This window comes from Mustela putorius, unplaced genomic scaffold (assembly GCF_011764305.1).
Source record: "Mustela putorius furo isolate JIRA1106 unplaced genomic scaffold, ASM1176430v1.1 tig00003848_pilon_pilon_pilon, whole genome shotgun sequence".
In the NCBI taxonomy this organism is placed as follows: Eukaryota; Metazoa; Chordata; class Mammalia; order Carnivora; family Mustelidae; genus Mustela; species Mustela putorius.
Window position 1 is genome coordinate 342,655 of NW_025422001.1, and position 9,052 is coordinate 351,706.

Here is a 9,052-nt window from a genome sequence, read left to right on the forward strand (position 1 = left end):
TGTAGTATCTAGAGTACAGACCCTTTACCTCTTTGGTTAGGCTTATTCCTAGGTACCTTATGGTTTTTGGTGCTATTAATATTAAATGGATTCAATTCCGTAATTTCCATTTTTCAATTATATTGTTAGTGTGTAGAAAAGCAACTTAATTCTGTGCATTGATTTTGTATCCTGTCACATTGCTGAACTACAGTATGAGTTCTAGTAATTTGGGGTTGAAGACTTTTGGGTTTACCACAAAAGGTATCATGTCATCTGAAAAGAGAAAGAGTTTGACATTTTTTTTTTTTGCCAATTTGAATGTCTTTTATTTTATTTGTTGTTGTTGTTGTTTAATTGTTGATGCTAGGACTTGTAGTACTATGCTGAAGAGCTGTGGTGAGAATGGGCATCCCTGTCATGTTCCTAACCTTAAGATAAAAGTTCTTAGTTTTCCACCATTGAGGAGTATATTTGCTCTGGGCTTCTGATAGATAGTTTTTAAGAAATTGAGGGATGATCCCAGTATCCCTACACTCTGAATAATTTTAATAAGGAAAGGATGTTGTATTTTGTCAAAAGCTTTTTTCTGCATCAATTTAGAGGATCAGATCGTTCTTGTCCATTCCTTTATTAATGTGTTCTATCACACTAATTGATTTGTGGGTGTTGAACCACCCATGCATCCCAGGAATAAATCACAGATAGTTGTGATGTTCAAAGTACTGTTGGATCATACTGGCTAGGATATTGTTGAGAATTTTGGCATCCTTATTCATCAGCGATATTGGTCTCTAATTTTTGTCTTTGATGGGGTCTTTTTCAGGTTTTGGGATCAAGGTAATACTGACCTCATAGGATGAATTTGGAAGTTTTCCTTCTCTTTCTCTTTGCTGAAACAACTTCAGGAGAACAGATACTATTTCTTCCTTAAATGTTTGGTAGAATTCTCCTGAGAATTTTTCTGGCCCTAAAATCTTGTTTCTTGGGAAGGTTTTATTTATTTATTTATTTATTTATTAATTATCAAGGCTTCACTCTTATTACCAGTGATTGGTCGATTTAGATTATCTATTTCTTCCTGTTTCTGTCTTGGTAGTATAGAAGTTTCCAGTAAGGCATCCATTTCTTCCAGGTTGCTTAATTTATTGGCATATAGTTTCAACAATAATTTGTAATAATTGTTTTTATTTACTTGGTGTTAGTCGTGAATTCTCCCCTTTCATTCATAATTTTACTAATTTTGGACCTTTTTTTTTTTTATTTTGGGTAAGTCTTGCCAGTGGTTTGTCCATCTTATTTATTCCTTCAAAGAACCAGCTTCTAGTTTCATTGATCTGCTCTACTATATTTTTGGTTTCTAATTCATTGATCTCTGCTCTAATCTTAATTATTTCTCTTTTATTTCATGGCTGCAGCTTTATGTGATGTTCTTTCTCTAGTTCTTTAAGGTATGAAGCTAATTTATATATTTGGGGTTTTTCTTTTTCTTTTTCTTTTAGTGAGGCTTGGATGGTTATATATCTCCCTTTTTAGAGTGCCTCTGCTATATCCCATAGTTTTTGGACCAATGTTCTTTCATTCGCATTGGTTTCCACGAATTGTTTAAGTTAATTTCCTGGGTGACCCAAACATTCTTTAGCAGGGTGGCAATTGAGTTCCAAGTTTTTGAATTCCTTCCAAATTTGTTCTTGTGATTGAGTTCCAGTTTCAAAGCATTGTGGTCTGAAAATATGCAGGGAATAATCTCAATCATTTAGTATCAGTTGTTCCCTGATTTGTGACCCAGTATGTGGTCTATTCTGGAGAAAGTTCCATAAGCATTTCAGAAGAATGAATATTCTGTTGTTTTAAGGTGGAATGTTCTGTACATATCTATGAAGTCCATCTAGCCCAGTGTGTAGTCAAAGATCTTGTTTCTTTCTTGATTTTCTGCTTAGATTAACTGTCTACTGCTGAGAATGGAGTGTTGAAGTCTCCTACTATTAAGGTATATTTATCAATATTGTTCTTCATTTTAATACTTGGCTTATGTAGTTGGTTGCCCCCATGTTGAAGGCATAGATATTTACCATTGGCATGTCTCCTGGTTGGATAGACCCTTTAGGAGTGATATAGTGTCCTTATGTATCTATTATGACACACTTTAGCTTATAATCTAATTTGTCTGATATAAGAATTGCTATCCCAACTTACTTTGAAGGTCCATTTTCATGAAAAATTGTTCTTCATCCCCTCATTTTCAGTCTGGATGTGCCTCTAGGTTCAAATGAGTCTTTTGTAGATAGCATGTGGTTGGGTCATGTCTTTTTATCCAGTCTGCAAAACTGTATCATTTCATGGGAGCATTTAGGCCATTCACATTGAAAGTGATTATTGAAAGAGGATTTTAGTGCTATCATATTGCCTGTGAAACACGTTTCTATAGATTGTCTCTGTAAACTTCTGGTCTATACTACTTTTGAGTTCTTTCTTCTTTATTAGAACATCCATTAATATTCCTTGCAGGGCAGCTCAGTGGTCATGTATTATTTCAGTTTCTGCCCTCCTGCAAGCTCCTTACCTCTCCCTCTGTTCTAAATGACAGCTTTACAGAATAAAGTATTGCTGGATGCATGTTCTTCTCATTTAGTACCCTAAATGTCTTTCCAGCCCTTGATGGCTTGCCAGGTCTCTGTAGACAGGTATGACATTATTCTGATGGTCCTTCCTCTCTGCATACATAAGAAATCTCTTCCCCCTAGGTGCCTTTGGGATTATTTCCTTGGATCTAAGATCTGGTAGTTTTACTATTATACATTGAGGGGTTCATCTGTTTTCTATGATCTTGGGAGTGGTCCTTTCTGTCTCTTGGGCATGAATTCTTATTTCCTTCCCAGACTAAGAAAGTTCTCAATTACAATTTGCTCAAATATGCCTTTCAGTCCTCTCTCTCCCTCCACCCCCTCTGGGATCCCGATATTTTTGAATTTGGAACATTTCATGACATCATTTAATATCTCTCAGTCTGCTCTCTTGGACTTTAAGTTGTTTTCCCCAGGCCTGCTTTGTTTCCTTCTTTTCTATCATCTTATCTTCTAGCTCACTAATTTGTTCTTCTGCCTAGTTTACCCTGGCAGTCAAAATATCCATTATAGAGTGCATTTCATTGATAGCATTTTTAAGTTCAACCTGATTGGATCTCCTTTATCCCCTTAGAGATTTTATGTTGTTGATATTATATTTCTCAAGCCTAGATATTGACTTCATAATTGTTACTCTGAAGTCTATCTCTGACATCTTGCTTATATCCTTATCCATTAGGTCTGTTACAGTCTCTGATTCTTTTCTTTGTTGGAGGTTCTTCCTCTTAGTCATTCTGTTGGGGAGTAGTTGAAGGATTGTACAGAGTCCAAAGTATTAACCACGACCCAAGGAAGATATACTTGTTTTATAGGGACCCTAGGGTTGTCATATTCTCTTTATTTCAGCCTGTCTTCTGTGAGAGAGGTCTGTCATGCTGTTATTCTGTTCAAGTAGAGTTGCACTGCTCCTTGTCAGAGGCCACATGTGCTCAGTGGTAACTAACATTTTGAGCTTTTGTTCTCTAGCAGTTATCCCTGGTAGCTTTCTGTGTCTCTCCCAAGAGTCAGAGCAAAAGCGACCACACTGAAACCTCTGTCCCAGAACAGAGAAATTGTAGTCTGCTCTTCACTGAGCTTTCCAGAACACACATTCTCTATTTGTCTATGCTGCTAAATACTGCAGCCTCCCTGGTTGTGCATCCCACAACAACTCTCCTGGATGTGGATCCCAGGGCGAGGCACATCTTTGCCTTTTGTGCTTCTAAAACTGTGAGCCACCCCCAGTTTTCACATATGAACCCATTGCTCTGGGATTCTGTCTGGGAGCTGGACTAAAGTATTTTCTCTGCTGCCACCTGTTTAGGAGCCTGTGCCTTGACCACAGAGTGGGAGTTTTGCACTCTGGTGTTATATCACGTTCCCAGAGCCAGGTTGTGGCGACCCCCCCTCTGTTTATCTTCCACTATCTGCTTGCAGAATCATGCCTCCACCCTTTATACCTTGAGACTGCTGGATATTTTCTGCTTGTAGAGATCCAGATCTATAATTTTATAGCTCAGGCTGATTTTGTGGGTGTTCAGAATGGTTTGGTAGATATCCAGCTAAATTCAGGGGACTGGTTGTAATAGGGTACCCTACGCCTCCACCATCTTCCCCCCAACCAACAACTTCTTTTAGATGTATCTTAAGAGGCATGGGAAATAAAAGCAAAAATATACTATTGGGACTTCATCAAAAGAAACACTTCTGGGGTGCTTGGGTGGCTCAGTTGATTAAGTGTCTGACTCTTGATTTTGGCTCAGGTCGTGATCTTGTTGTGAGATTGAGTCCAAAGTCAGGCTCCATACTCAGTGATAATTCTGCTTGAGATTCTTTCCTTCTGCCCCTCCCCCACTCTTTCTCTCTAAATTAAATTAAAAAATCTTTAAAAAATACAATCAAATGAAAGTTAAAAATAAATCTTCTGTATAGCAAAGGAAAAAATGAAAACTAAAAAGCAACCTATATAATTGGACAAGATATTTTCAAATGACATATTTGATAAAGCGTTAGTATCCAAAATATAAAAAACCTTATTAAACATCACCCCCAAAAAACAAAGAATCCAGTGGAAAAAAATGGGCAGAAGATATGAGTAGACAATTTTCCAAAAGAGACATCCCAATGACCAATAGACACATGCATATATGCTCAACATAACTCATTTATCAGGGAAATACAAATCAAAACTAAATGAGCTATCACCTCACACCTGTCAGAATAGCTAAAATTAACAACACAGGGAACAACGGTTGATAGCAAGGATGTGGAGAAGGGGGAACGCTTTTGCATTGTTTTTGAATATGCATGCTGGAGCATCCAGTGTGGATAATAGTTTGCATGTTAATTACAGTTAATTACAGAAGTACTATATGAGCCACCAATTGCAAAATTAGGTATTTATCCAAATACAAGAAATACTAACTCAAAAGGATACACATATCCTAATATTTATGCAGCATTATCTCTAATAGCTAAGTCATCTAAACAATCCAAATGTCCATTGTTTTATGAATGAACTAAGAAGTGGTGGTATATACATTTGATGGACTCATACAGAGTCATAAAAAATAATGAAACCTTTCCATTTGCAAATACATGGATGGAGCTAACATGTATTATGCTAAATGAAATAAGTCAGTCTGAGAAAATCAAACACCATATATTTTCATCCATATGTGGAATTTAATAAAGAAAACAAATGAACAAAGTGAATAAAAAGGACAGATAGGCAATCTAAGAGACAAACTCTGAAATGTAGAGAACAAACTAATGGTTACCAGAAGAGAGGCAGGTGGGTGGATGGGTGATGTGTGTGATGGGGATTAAGGAGTTCACTTGTGGTGAATACCAGGTGTTGTACAGAATTGTTGATTTTCTATATTGTATATCTGAAACTAATATTACTCTGTTAACTAACTGGAATTTAAATAAAAACTTAAGGGGCACCTGGGTGGCTCAGTGGGTTAATCCTCTGCCTTTGGCTCAGGTCATGATCTCAGGGTCCTGGGATCGAGCCCCACATCGGGCTCTCTGCTCAGCAGGGGACCTGTTTCCTCCTCTCTGCCTGTGTCTCTGCCTACTTGTGATCCCTGTCTGTCAAATAAATAAATAAAATCTTAAAAAAAAAACTTAAAAAAGATAAATGAACTCATTAGATGTTATTTTTGCATTAATATTAGGAAATCATGATAAGTAATTATTCATGAGAAAATACATAATTTATGTGTGCTGCTTCTGATTTGGCTGTAAGTCTTTACTCAGACAATTCCCAAAGTACTTTGTCTTTAAAATATTCTGTACTACCATACTCTGTATTTCATTGTTTGACTAAAAAACCTATTAGCACCTTTGAAAGTGTCCAGTGAATTATAAAATTACAGTAAAAAACTTTGTTTTATATATTTTAAGAATTTATCAGAACAAAATCTTGTGGCTCCACGTTTTATTAAAAAAAAACTATAAGAAATGATTTGAAGGCAACCTATACATGAAATACATAACATTCTCCTTTTAGATAAAATAATAAAACATTGTTTTCTGTGAAAATGGAAAAAAATTACATTAACATGTAGAATATTTGTGCCATTAAAAATATCATTTATTTTCGGTGACTAGTACACACCATGAAAAACCTAAAACCTCACAAAAGGCAGAAATCTACAAAGTGCAGCAAGGTTCTAAGAAAAAGAATACATGATCTAAAAAAAAAAAGAAAGAAAGAAAGAAAGAAAGAAAGCTTTTTCTGCCCTTGGGTCCTGTCACTACGTTTTAATAAAACCACCTTTTTTTTTTTTTTTTTTTTTTTTGCACTAAGTCATCTTGAAGAATTTTTTCTTGCCCATTTTGTTTCTGAACCTCACAGACAATCACATTATTTTTGTTCACAAAGTGGGGCCTAAGTCTTCTCATCTGGACTTGGAGCTTCAGTGCAAACCTGGTGAGTACTTCCTCTTGTCTTCCTTTACTTTCATTTCAGGGATTTTTCAAGGAATATGGTGGTAATGGAACACTTTCAATTGCTCAGGCTGCAATCCTGCAGCCAGTGGCTAGTCTATGGAAAGGAATAAGAAGCTTGTCTTTTGGCTGGAAGCTATAACCTTGGACAGAATGGTAATAAGACCCAGAAACTCGATGCCCTCTCTTTATTCCTATTCTTGTACAAAGTTGTCTTTCCTAGGTATGGGACAGTCACCTAAGCTACTAGGAAGGCTGCTGGTCTTAAGACTCCTTTGTAAAATTTCCTCCTCATTAGTCTAATGTGGTCCCCTTCAAATCTCTGGTCTAACCACTTCTGGTCATAAGACCTCCACTTGGAGCTGGCTGAAACAGGAAGCCAAATGAATTAAAACTGAACCAAGGATCATTTTCTAGGGAAATTGGCTGTAAGGACTAGGTGTGTTAGAATATCACTTAGACCATGATGGATTTCTATCTTAACTGCTTTGTCAATGTCCCCCCTACTAACTACTTAAATTACAAAATTGGGTAATTCCCTCTTGTAAAACTTTTCTAGTGTCTTCTATGGTTTAAAAAAGTGGGTTCTTCATGGCACAGCACAGCACAGAACAACATGGTTCTTTGGTCCATTCACCAGCACCCATTTTTAGTCTAGAATGAAATGAGAAACTTGGAGGAAAACAGCATGCTTCCTATAGGGCACAGTAGTAATCATAGAGATTTTGTTTCCGGGACACCTCCTGTTGTTTTGACACCAGGAACCTCTGGCATATTCTGTGTGGGAAGCCACTTTGAGGCTTGGATGGAGGGATAGATTTTCTTGAAAATGGACCTTCTCTAGGCTTCTTTGGTTCCCAACGACTCTCCCTTGGGATGCCTTTTACCCCACCGGAAACAATTCAAATTGGAAGATTTAAAAAGATAACTGATCTTCTATAACAATGTATGGCCTCTGTAATCCTTAGGATATGAGGAAAATGTACCATTAATGGGATATTAAACTTCAATATGACCTATCAGTTTTATCACTTATACAGAAAACTGGGCAAATGGACAGATGTACCCCACGTCCAGCCCTGCATGGACCTAAATCAGGACCCCGACCTAAGGACTTCTTCCAAAATGTGTTTGGCTGCTAATCAGGCTAATAAACTACCTCCTGATATATTGAATGATAATTGTCTAAATAAGCATCCTCCTAATAAAACCCAGGTTGCGAAAGGAAACATTCCCTTAACAAAGGGAATGCTAACTCTCTCTCATTGTTCCTCCTCCTATTAAATCCAGGTTTTTCTTGCTGTACGTGAGGAATTCTCCCTCATAGCCAGAATTTCTCAGGGTTATTAGCTATAATAATTGAAGTTGACTGTCTCTGGTTAGTCTCCCCTGGGATAGGGACATTAGGGAATATTCCTAAGCAACTGCCAAAACACCTTTTGTTTTGAGGATGCTCCCTGTCTTTTCTGTCTCAATATGGACTGCCTATTTTCATATCTGACATGACAACCTTTATGATGGGGAGTTCTCTTTCTCTGCCCTCTGGGCTTTTATCTACCTCCAACCTTGCTAATGGCACCTCACCTCTTCCTCTCCCCCTTCTGTTTCTGTACAACTTTGGGTATGGTCTACATGACTGTCTCCTATACCATCCTGGGTGCTCCTCCATTGGCTTCTGCATTTGCTGTCATGAGGTGAAGAGTACCCTCTTGGACTTACATCAGTCAATTATCTGGGTAAAAATTAACAATGGAGAACGAATTAACTTTTCAGTGGACAGGTAAAACATATTTGGTATTTAATTTAAGTTTGTTCACTTTATTAAAATAAGCATGTCTTTAGAGATATCAGCATTAAATATGGAACTTTTATTTACGAAAGTTTACTAAAGGTCAAATAAGCTCATGTTATCTCTGTTACAGTTTGTTAACAAAATGACTTAAAATGGTGGTTAATTTTATCTTTCTCAGAGTTTTCATGGATAATTGTTAAGATAGCTTTCAAAGTCTTTGGTAACCTGATACTTTAAAGTTTTTCTTGGGTAATAAATTGGGTTGCATTCCTTGTATATCTAAGTATTTTCCAGATAAGATAAGACACTGAAATATTGATTTCTGAATGTAGGTTTTGCACTTTTGGCTTCTTATTGCAGAGAAGATGGGGATACTTGGGTCCATTGATAAACATGTTCTGTGCTTCATTGAAAGATTGTTCTATAGGAAAACATCTTTTCCTTAAATTGTGTAATGTGTTTATAAAATTCAGATCTAAAGAATTCTGGTATAACTGTTTACAATTGGTTACTACTTAGTTTTCATTGGGGACTATGGTTTCTAAGAGTTAAAATTCATCTTCTAGACCCAATCAAGACTGATGGAAATAAGGGAAGTAACGGAATGAAAAAGTTATAAGTTTATGAATGGAGATTTTTGGAATGGAATTTTATATGTGGTCAGGGCTAAGACTGAAATTAATGGATGCTGAAAGTACAATGGCATAAGATGGAAATTCTG